The sequence below is a fragment of the Punica granatum genome, chromosome 1 (genome assembly GCF_007655135.1).
Source record: "Punica granatum isolate Tunisia-2019 chromosome 1, ASM765513v2, whole genome shotgun sequence".
Lineage (NCBI taxonomy): Eukaryota > Viridiplantae > Streptophyta > Magnoliopsida > Myrtales > Lythraceae > Punica > Punica granatum.
This window is the reverse complement of record NC_045127.1, coordinates 6,465,278-6,477,751: the sequence shown is the minus strand read 5'-3', so window position 1 is coordinate 6,477,751 and position 12,474 is coordinate 6,465,278. Positions and strand designations below refer to the sequence as shown.

The following is a 12,474-nucleotide window of genomic DNA, read 5'->3' as shown; positions in this document are numbered from 1 at the left end:
TCAGGATTCAGAGTATATGCTGTATGATTCGGCATAAACCGATCGATTAGCATCCGATCGAATCACGAGTAAATTAGACTAGGGGTTCGTTTGGTTTGTAAAAAAACAAGGCGGAATCGAAATCGGAACGCCTCATTCTTATTGTGAATGTTTGTTTTAAGGGAATCGAAATTCGATTCCCCTAAACCCCGAAAACGATTCCCCGAAATGGAAAATCGCCCATTGCGTGGGATCCCCGAAATGAGCTCCGGAATGAGATTTTAGATTTTTTTTTCTCTTTTTTTTGGGCCGATGGGTATATCTTCTTCTTTTTTTCTTTTTTTTTTCCCTCACCCGTCAATTCATAATATATATACTATTACATACATTAATCTTATACATAGTATATATATATATATATGTATATATATGTTTACCGAAAAGAAAAAATATATACACTATATATATGCACATATACCAACAATTTTTTTTTTAAAAAAGGTATTTTAATGTATAAGACTTTTCAAATCTGTATCGCCCGATTATCCTTTTTTATCTCATCAATATCAAATTTCACCCATCACCTTGATAAAGGTTATTCAACAATAGTGATTATTATGAATAATAATTTAAATATGGAAGTTCATTCCAAATAAATTTTAAACCAAACATCAACAAAGGAATCAAACTCTAAACCAAACAGAAACTGGAATTACTCATTCCTTTTTCAACTCCGCTTCAATTCCGACATGCGGCGAATGACAACTGCATGGCCAAAGCTAAAATTCACAACTTCGTTGCTTTTCTATGTCCACTCTGTCTTCATGCATTAATAAAAGCTAGCTATCTCCCATCCTCAGTCTAACCCCTTTTATATGTCACTCCGTTTTGGCTCTTCCATATGTTGTCTTGTGGGGTTTGCCCGATGATCAACAGCCCCCATCTTAGTTCTTAAATTAAGCACAATTTGTCAAACTTAACCTTTTCGGTGTGAACTATGAACCATCATATCCGAAACCTAATTGGATTTCGTTTAATCCAATCGAGTCGAGTCGGTCCACTAAGAGATAAAACTCTCACAGTGTAAATTTTCTGCGTTCACATGGATTCGAATTCAAGACCTTAGTTAAGTGGAATAAGCGCCGCTTGAACCAACCCACGTTAGTTGTCAAACTTAACTTGAAATATTTACCTTTAATTAGTTTAATTAATCCACCTAATTAATACGAGGTATGTGTTACATATGCTTGTTCATACACATCTGCACTTAATGTCCGGCGGGGGCCATCTCGCTCTGGACCATCATCATCGTTGGGCTGTACTCTCTGGCTCCACCATCCAAATAAACTACTGTATTTATTACTTGGCATTACATACGAAAAATTATCTTTCTTGATCTTCTCCTCATCACTATTCTTAAATTTCTTCCAACGAACTATTAACTCTACGGGGCACGTAGGCCCAATCCAACAGCTAATTTGGGAAAATAAACAATGTTGATGTGGCTACAACCCATTAATTCTACACATACATATGTTCCACCGATGCATTGAACTCGGGTTCGGTTCTTTTACATTGCATTTTGTAACGAAATTAAGTTTGATTTTATTTGATTTATTTTGATTTGAGGGGACGAATACAAAAGTAGTTGGAAAAAGTATGTAAAAAAATTTAAAAAAAAGATAAAAAAGTAATAATTGTGTTATTAAATTGAGAAAAAAATTGAAATTAAAAAGGAAAGTTTTAAATAGTTGAGAAAATTTTATATTAGAAATTTCTTATGGGAAATGAAAGAGAATATAGGAAAATTTTTATGTATGATAAATCTATGCAAGCAAGAATCCAGTTGACTATTACACTGTCCTTTGACTTTGAACGTTGTTGCAAATGTTGGTGTTCGGTTCGGGTTTGGTCAAAGGAACAGCTCATCTGGCCAGCACAAAATCTGTTGTTTCAAATTTTATCCCTTGGCATTATTTTAACACAATTATTGTTTAAGATAATTGATTAATTCTCGTATGACTGGAGGCCTGTGTTGTTAATTAATTATGATTAATAATCAGTCAATTGGAGCTGTGCGTATAGGCAAGACCGTCACGTAGTTAATATTTTATGAGGTTCCAAATCGAACATTCCCACATGACCCCATGTTCCTAACCTCCTAATCATGAGCTGTTACATTGCAATCACAAAAATTATTATTCCAACCTTTTTTTCCCGCCAAAACAAACCTAGCTGTGCCTCCAACGATATCGAGATTGTCATATGTATAACTGTAAAACAGTTTCGTTAAATATTATCGACCTACCACACTTTCAATTAAATTATATGTAGGAAAAGTATGGGAGAGCCTGCCAACGCATGCGTTAGATTAATGGATATTATACCATTATTGAACCTCGAAAATTTAATTATATATTCCCATTTCATATATCTTAAATCGAGTCGAGCAACCTAAATAGACACCATACATTGTTCAAATTAACATTCCCGCTCAGTATGATGTAATATATCTGGTGCATTAAGATAAAATGTACATACCAAACTTTATAAAGATTCTCCGAGCTTATACAAAGTTTGAATAGACTAAATGATTCCTTACGATTGATTGGAAGCCAATTGGTGCACTAGCTAGCTAGCTAGATGAAAAGCCATGCTTTCTTATTTAGGATTAATTAATTAATCTAATAGCTTCATTAGATGTTAATGGCCGACCACCATTATATCCGTCCTGTCCATTACCCGTGAAAAACTGTTATGAGTCTTATGACTCTTGAAGATAATTGCTCTCCGGCTTGCAGGCAGAGCCTGATTAAATCGATCTCGAGTTATTGCAAATTTTCGAACATGTTTTGTTACTAATCGAATTCTCTTTTTTGACCATTCAAGAGCAAATTTCGAGGTTCTATTTACGTTAGATCTTAATCAATCCGACTGATATATTCAAATATGGACTCATAATAAGCTTTTAGTTGTAACCACTTAATTAATAATTAATAATTAATATGATCCAATTTGTACATTGCAGAAAAGCAAACTTTTCGGGGAAATGTGATCAAACCTAACTAAACATTTATACGTAGGATGCCAGTGATTTCTTAATTTGTTTAATTAAGCTTGGGCTTCTTTTTCCTTTTCTCCCCTTTCTTTCTATTTTATAGCGGCCAATGCTTTCCAAACTAATTAAAATTCGATCTAATCCATCAAAAAAACCTCACATGTTGATCTAGAAGTTGCAAGTTCGACACCTAATGAGATTACCCATATTCCTTTATTAATTATTTGAGATTTTTTTTATTATACTAGATCTTGGGCCTCCTTTGTAACTGAAAAATAAAAAATTTGATCTAATCCCTAGTCCAACCGGGTATACCCATTTTTCTTCTGATGTTATCTATACTGAACTTATAGTGCATTAATAAAAAATAATTCCCATTAATTACTTTCGAATAAATAAAATTTTTTAACCCGAGTTATCATTTGAATCAATCTCTGGATTTTTTTTTTCGGTTACAATAGGAGGCTCATGACCTAGTACAAGGAAATGAAAATGAAATCTAAATAAATGGGTACAAGTAGTCTCACTGGTGAGAATCGAACATGGAACCTCTAGGTTATCAAGTGAGAGTGTTAACCACTGCACTACATCCAATTTCTCAATCTCTGGATATTTTGCCCTTATAATCTATATATGTGGTGTGTGTGACAAGAAAATTCTAAAAAGATTAACGAAATTTATGCGCATGCTTGTCAATGAAAAGTTGGTAACTGATGAAGCCCTTGATTGAGTATCCCCACAACACTGTTGGTCCCTACACAGACGCATCTTTCTGCAAAAGAGCACATTGGTCTTGAAATCGAGATTTAAACCTAATTAAAATTACAAACCACGAGCTAGTCAGCATTATTTTCATATATATTGGCAAATGCTCCTCTTAGAAAGTGATCAAATGATCTTATATATATATATATATTCTCCTATAATTAAAATCTCTTGCAGGCGTTTATTCCTTTCATGGACAACCCTTTTGACCCCATAACCGGCTCTGCACGCGCAGAAGATGAATGCATGAGCAATGACGGACATCGGCGGCTTGTCAAATGAATGACGTTGCACGAAGCAGCTGGCGATATAATGTAGTGGCAGAAAGTGAGAAAAAGGAAATGGCAATAGTGTTGTTACATGCAAAAGCTTATATATGTGTTGCCAACGCTAGGGACAGGGACGACAGCTAATATCGAAAGGAAATAAAGGAGACCCCCAGCCACAAATTTGATCAATTTGTAGGGCTGTCTCGGAGATATCTACATAAAATATTATATGTATGTATATGAATGTATGTATGTATGTCTACGGTTTTGAGAAGAGAGAAGAGTCGCCACTGGCTGCACTGTACAAGTCAGTCCGTGAACTGGCAAAGTCAGTCTCCTCTCTATGTGGCTCCAATCAGCAGGCTATCACTCTTTCCTTCTCTTCCCACCTACAATTACTACTTAATATGAGCTGGACTAGTTCTTCCCATAAATAAATATGCATGTGCGCGCGCTATACCTTTAAGAGGAGGAAAATGAGCATCGATCGAAACCGTCCGTCATTCGGGGTCAATTGAACGTAACTCGACATAGATAATGTGTGCTGATTATCAGAAACGATTTCTAAAATGATCGCGACGGCAGTTTGCAGTTCGGAGTCTTAGTACCCGTCAAGCAGACTCAACTGCATATATGTTTCTGTCCAGAGAAACATTTAATCCTCAGTTCCAATTACAGAATGGGTATTGTTTGCATTTATGCTGTGTGACTGTGTCTTCCATTAATCTATCTTTATTATTGAGAGAGAGAGAGAGAGAGAGAGAGAGATGGTTTTATCGTGGGCTGGGCGTGGGCGATTGTCAAATTACTTTAGTTTTATGTTATATTCCGGGCCCATGGGGTGCTCAAACTGGTGCCCTATATTTCTATCTGGACCCGAAATTTCTTCCCATTGAACCGATTACACACAGGAAGGAGATAGCTTTTATGTGATGCTCACCTAATTCAGCTCTACTGGCATGTATTGCTGCGTGGTCCGGTAACCATTTAAGTCTAGAATCAGAATTTTCGGGTTAGGCTTTAACTTAGGGCTGCATTCGGAATGATTGTTTAATATGATGCAAGATTAACGAATATGGATTCTAGTACATTTATTCTGGCCTCATGACATGAAGGCATGATTCAATCATTAATGTTTATTATAGCACATTTTTTATGACGAGGGATATTCGGGTTTCATCCGATTAATCCCCTTGGTTCTGTGAACTTCCCCGGGGAATTCAAACTTGGGATCGTCGAATGTTTATTACAGCACGTATTCCAGTATCATACGAATTCTGCAAACTATGAATTAGTTGAAAAAAAACTTCAAACATTAGTGGAATATATTGGTATGGTAGGTTGGAGCACCAAATGGGGTGGTGGCGCAGTTGGCTAGCGCGTAGGTCTCATAGCTTCTGAGTTATCCTGAGGTCGAGAGTTCGAGCCTCTCTCACCCCAAATTCTTTTTATTTATCCTTTTTCTCTTTGTTTCTTTTTTCTTTTCTGATCCTTTTTCCGATTTTATTACCCCACTTTTCTTTTATTTTTCATCTTTCTCTCTTGCTCTTTCTTTCTGGTCATTTTTCCAATTTCGTTACGCCTTAAAAGCAGTTAATGTATAATACATTGTATGCGTTTTGCTCTGCAAATCTCCGTGTTTACCTTCCTCATCATCACGTTTAAAGAAGACTTCATCGACATCATTGAAAGACTAGGTTCTTATTATTTATTCATTAATTTGATTAATTCTTTATGGTGAATGCACGATGACATGAGAGAAAAAAACGAATAATTCAGGGTATATTGCTTCATCACCGTTATTCAATGATTCTAGGAATCGTCCAAGGTCTCAGCTAGGAAGGAAGGCTTGCCTACCCTCGCAATTTGTGACTGCTTCAAAGTTATATATACTTTGATGCATGTGATTGTATAATGCCGTCCCCAACTAGGTTGACTGTGTTGTGCATGTGTGTGTGTGTTGCTAGTTCCACGGGGCGCAGCGGAAGCGAAAAAGGAACAGAAATTCAAAATTTCCTACCCGTGAAACTAATTCCAAGACCTACTAGAAGAATAAGAGTAAATAAAAACGTACCTGGAATATTTAAAGTTGTCGACCGAGCGTCCCACGCGTGACGCCTCTACTGGAATCCACACCGACTTTGTCGACGAGTCTTCGAGATCGGCGGTGCTAGCGACCAACACTCGAAAGAAACACTAATGCGACACCCGAAATTTTCAGACTAATGGACCTAATTTGGATTGAACAATTCAACCAAATTATTATATACATACACATATGCACGCACTATATATATCTGAGCACTTATATGAGTGCGTTTTATATATATATATATATATATAAGCACTTATATGAGTGCGTTTTATATATATCTATATATATACTTATGCATACATATATATCACATATATATGCATACCCTGTTACCCATACTTACTGCCATATATATACACATATATATAGGCTTGAGGATGGGGCAATTTGCTTGTCCCACCGATGTGGGATAAGAGAAATTAAGAATTTCAAGAGCCAAGTGCATGGCTAAGTGTCATTATACAATTGGCCCATGTGTTACCATATATAGACTCCAAGTGGTTCAATAAAAAATAGCCACTTAGCACACCATTAAATCAAATAAATCGGGTCTAATTAATCGGTAAATTTAATCTAATTAAATATCCGATTAATTGGTCGCACCTAAATCATCTAATCTCTATTAGACGATTTTATTTGTTTCAAAATATCTCGTCAATTTCGTCGTAGTGTGTGACCCTGTAGGTTCCCAATTACGTTGATAGTAATATCGAAATCTCTATTTTTAATATTACAAACAGCGAGCGGCATCTAGCAATGCATCACTATTACTCAAGTAATCGGAAAGTTAATTTCTCAACGAACCTTGTGACCTATATTACCGTGTAATATAATCCATTTGTCCTCTATATCTCTATTGAGCCCAAGGCATGGTCGATGACATCCTTGTATGGCTCAATATCTCTCTTTCTTGGTTTACCGGGTAAGTCTATCAGAACAAATGAATTCGATATCGCTATATCGACTCATTTGGGTATGCATACACTTTTAGACTTAACCATCAAGTGGCCGTGAGATATCACTCCCGTTATGTAGGAGGGACAAATTCTATCTTGATCACTCACATTCCTCTCCATGCTCTGTGGTATACCCAATAACTGTCTTTATAACCATCCTGTTACGGTAGCGTTTGACAGTATCAAAGTATATGACATTACATGTAGGAATTCATGGTGACCTCAAGTCAAAGGATCATTACACTATAGTCACTTTGAGATACGCTAATGACAGTCACGTAACAACCCATGTAGCAATCTTATGGCGGGTCAGTCCAATATACATTACTCTTAATGTATACATGTGGTGTGATTTGATATCTCCATATCCATGACCTATGAGATTTAGTCATCAATCAACACCCACACTAGTCTAACCGTATTATCGTTGTCCTAATTAACGATAATACTTTGACTAGGGACATTTAAGAATAATGTTCAGTAATTATAGGATCTCACAATCAAGTCACACTTGATGCCTATTGAACCTACTATTCCAAGGACATTATTGTGTAAAATCATATTTAGCGCAATCTACACAATAACAGAAATGCCTCGTTTTATAATGAAATAAATATCATATTACAAAACTGATTATAGATTGCCTCTAGGGCATACATCAATTCCCAACAATCTCCCACTTGCACTAGAGCCAATCTGGCATCTGTCTAATGCCAATAGATCTAGTGTGAGCCTCGTGCTTGCGCTGCACAAGAGGCTTCGTAAGTGGATCTGCGAGATTCTCATCTGTTGGTATTCTGCATATCTTCACATCTCCTCTGTCGATGATCTCGCGAATGAGATGGAAGCGCCTGAGTATATGTTTGGATCGCTGGTGAGACCTGGGTTCCTTAGCTTGCGCAATGGCTCCATTGTTGTCACAATAGAGATCCACTGGGTCTGCGATGCTAGGAACCACAACAAGTTCTGTCACGAACTTCTTGATCCAAACGGCCTCTTTTGCAGCGTTAGAGGCAGCAATATACTCGGCTTCTGTGGTAGAATCGGCTACTGTCTCCTGTTTGGAACTCTTCCAACTCACAGCACCTCCATTCAGGCAGAACACATACCCTGACTGCGATCTACTGTCGTCCTTATCGGTCTGGAAGCTAGCATCGGTGTAACCTCTTACAACGAGTTCTTCTTCGCCTCCATATACCAAAAACATCTCCTTAGTCCTTCGTAAGTACTTAAGGATGTTCTTTACTGCAATCCAGTGTCTTTCACCTGGATCTGATTGGTATCGACTCGTCATACTCAAAGCATACGAGACATCTGATCGAGTGCATAACATAGCATACATGATGGATCCAATAGCTGACGCATATGGAATCCTATTCATGCGGTCCCTCTCCTCTCGAGTAGAAGGACTCTGAGCCTTCGAAAGGCTTATGCCATGTAACATAGGCAGCGACCCTTTCTTAGAATCATGCATGCTAAAACGCCGAAGCACTTTATCTATGTATGCACTCTGACTTAGGCCAAGCAGTCTCCTGAATCTATCTCTATAGATCTTGATACCTAGCACATAGGTAGCTTCGCCTAAGTCCTTCATAGAGAAACACCTTCCCAACCAAGTCTTCACAGACTGTAAGGAAGGAATGTCATTTCCGATCAGAAGTATGTCGTCTACATACAACACCAGGAAGATCACTACGCTCCCACTAACCTTCTTGTAAACACAGGGTTCATCTTCATTCTTAATGAAACCAAACTCTTTGATTGCATCATCAAAACGAAGATTCCAGCTCCTAGAAGCTTGCTTCAGCCCATAAATAGACCGTTGTAGCTTACAAACCTTTCCGGCACTATGTGGATCGACAAAACCCTCAGGTTGTGTCATATACACATCCTCGAGGAGCTTCCCGTTCAGGAAAGCAGTTTTGACATCCATTTGCCAGATCTCATAATCATAATAAGCTGCAATTGCAAGCAAGATCCTTATTGATTTAAGCATAGCCACCGGGGAAAAAGTTTCGTCATAGTCAACACCATGAACTTGTCTGAAACCTTTTGCCACAAGTCGGCCCTTAAAGGTAATCACATTACCGTCCATATCAGTCTTCTTCTTGAAGACCCACTTACACCCAATGGGTTTTGCCCATTCAGGTGGATCAACCAAAGTCCATACTTGGTTAGTGTACATGGACTCCATCTCAGATCTCATGGCCTCCAGCCATTTCTCAGAGTCAGGGCCTATTACGGCTTCCGCATAGGTTGTAGGCTCATCATTATCTATGAGCAATACGTCATTGTCTTGAGTCACGAGAAATCCATATCTGTCGGGCTCATGACGTATCCTACTAGACCTACGAGGCTCCTGTGTCACCTGTGTAGAAGATTGTGCCACAACAACTTGTGGTACTTGTTCTGAAACATCGCCCGTCGATTGGTCAATGTCATTTTGTGGTAGAACTTCCCCAAGTTCTAATTTCCTCCCACTAGTTCCTTTGGAGAGAAACTCTTTCTCAAGGAATACCGCAGTTCGAGCGACAAACACTTTGCCCTCGATAGGATTATAGAAATAGTATCCTCGAGTTTCCTTAGGATACCCCACGAAGTAACATTTGTCCGATTTAGGGCCAAGCTTATCCGAAGACAATCTCTTTACATAAGCTTCGCAACCCCATATCTTTAGAAAAGACATCTTGGGACGTTTCCCATACCACATCTCATATGGTGTCCTTTCAACTGATTTCGACGGAGCATTGTTTAATATGAGAGCAGCTGTCTGTAGAGCATATCCCCAGAAGGAGTCAGATAAGTTTGCATGACTCATCAAAGATCGAACCATATCTAATAAAGTTCGATTCCTCCTCTCAGCTACACCATTCCATTGTGGTGTTCCAGGTGGAGTCAGTTGAGATAAAATCCCACACTGTTTAAGATAGTCAGCGAACTCATAGCTCAAATATTCACCTCCTCGATCTGATCGAAGAACTTTAATGCTCTTACCCAACTGATTCTCCACTTCATTCTTAAATTCTTTGAACTTTTCAAAGGATTCAGATTTGTGTTTTATCAAATACACATATCCAAATCTACTGAAATCATCAGTAAATGTAATGAAGTAGAGATACCCACCTCTAGCAAGCTTGTTCATTGGTCCACATACATCAGTATGTATGAGAGCCAGATGATCACTAGCTCGCTCACCTTTTCCAGTAAAAGGGGCCTTAGTCATTTTCCCCATTAAGCAAGGTTCGCATGTCTCGATCGATTCTAAATCAAACGAGTCCAGTAATCCATCTTTATGGAGTCTAGAGATGCGATTCTCGCTAATATGGCCTAAACGACAATGCCAGAGGTAAGTCGGGTTCGAATCATTAGATTTGAGCCGTTTGGTTTCCACATTATAAATAGGCGTATCTAGATCAAGAACATACAGACCATTACTTAAATGTGCACTGCCATAATATACATCATTCATGTACATAGAACAACACTTGTTCTTTATAGTGAAACAAAATCCCTTCTTGTCCAAACAAGAAACAGATATTATGTTTCTACTAATAGCAGGTACATAATAACAGTCGTTAAGATCTAATACAAGCCCAGTAGGTAAAACTAGGTGATAAGTCCCTACAGTTAATGTAGCAACTCTTGCTCCATTTCCAACTCGTAGGTCCACCTCGCCCTTTGTCAACGATCTACTGTCCTTTAGGTCCTGCATATTTCCACAAATATGAGCACCACATCCGGTATCTAATACCCAAGATGTAGAAGTAGTAGATACATTAATCTCTATAACATGGATACCTGAAGTGGAAGTCTCACTTCCCTTCTTCTTCTTCAACTCTTCCAGGTATATCTTACAATTCCGCTTCCAATGTCCAGTGTTTCCACAATGGAAGCAGTAATCATTCTTCGCCACCTTGGCTTTAGGCTTCAACGCACCCAAGTCAAAATTGGATGCACCTTTAGCCTTCTTGCCTTTACTCTTGCTCTTGCCCTTTCTTTTGGTCCCTTGGACCATTAGAACGGATGTCCCCTTTCTGATATCATGCTCAGCTGTTCTCAACATGCTAAGCAGTTCAGGCAATGGTTTATTGTAGTCATTCATATTATAGCTCATAATGAACTGACTATAACTGCTGGGCAGCGACTGTAGGACTAAATCTGTGGCCAACTCTTGACCAAGAGGAAATCCCAGTCTTCCCAGAGTCTCGACGTACCCAATCATCTTGAGTACATGAGGACCTACCGGGTTACCCTCAGTCAACCTTGCTTGAAAAAGTGCTTTAGAGATCTCGAATCTCTCATGTCGGGCCTGCTCTTGATAGAGCTGCCTGAGATGCACGATCATATCGTACGCCTTCATGTTCTCGTGTTGCTTCTGAAGCTCCGAGTCCATGGTGACTAACATGAGACATCCGACGTTTACGGCATCATCATGATGCTTACTATAAGCATCTTTCTCAGCTTGGGGGGCATCGTCAGGCGGTGGCGCAAGAAGAGGTTGCTCTAAGACATATAGCTTCTTTTCTTGGGTGAGAACAATTCTCAAGTTTCGATACCAACCAAGGAAATTATTCCCTGACAGTTTGTCCTTATCAAGGACGGATCGCAAACAGAAAGTACTAGAAGTGCTCCCTGCCATGGTAACTACCATAGAAATATACAAAATAAGTATTATGACACAACAATATTTAATGAGGACTTTATAAATATTGCTCCCACTATTTATATCAAATCAATGACCCTCAACATTGATTCAGAGAATATCATTCTCATAGTAGCTCAAGATCCATATCTCACCAAGCTCTGAGTCAGCGAGGGCTGATTCACCCAGAACTGGCTATTTAGGTAGGGAACTCACTTTCCCAATTGCATCACATGCAACTCTTGATTAGTTGAGTGAATAACTCCTTATTCAAATCTATCTTATAGATCGTTGCCCAACTACATGCCTCTGAAATCCTAATCCTATTAGGCTTGCTCAGTTAAGTCCGACCCACTGGTAAACACAACGTCTTACTAGGATAGATAAGGGCATCCTGCGAAGGCAAGGTCTACACACTCATCGATCTTGGTCTTGACGAGCGTTACACGGTGGAAGGATATGGACTTAATATTTTGAGGGATTTGATTAACATTTAATCGATCTCACTATACACTATTATGTAACTATTACATAATAGTCCACACGTATAACTATTATACTAACACAACTAGGACATAGTCCATGTCTAACAGTCATGCACCGCAAATATCAAACATAATCATACCAGTACCAAGCATAAAATCATATTTTATGCTATTATCTACTCAGATTCTAACTAGCTAGGCTTTGATACCAATTGCTAATTCCAC

The 12,474-nt window shown here is 38.5% G+C and overlaps 1 non-coding gene across 1 annotated transcript; it reads left to right on the top strand.

Moving 5' to 3' along the window:
- The first annotated feature begins 5,426 nt into the window (after positions 1–5,426).
- On the top strand, positions 5,427–5,511 carry TRNAM-CAU. Its single transcript is given in 2 exon segments — positions 5,427–5,464; positions 5,476–5,511. It is a non-coding gene; the product is annotated as a tRNA-Met (tRNA).
- Positions 5,512–12,474: the final 6,963 nt, after the last annotated feature.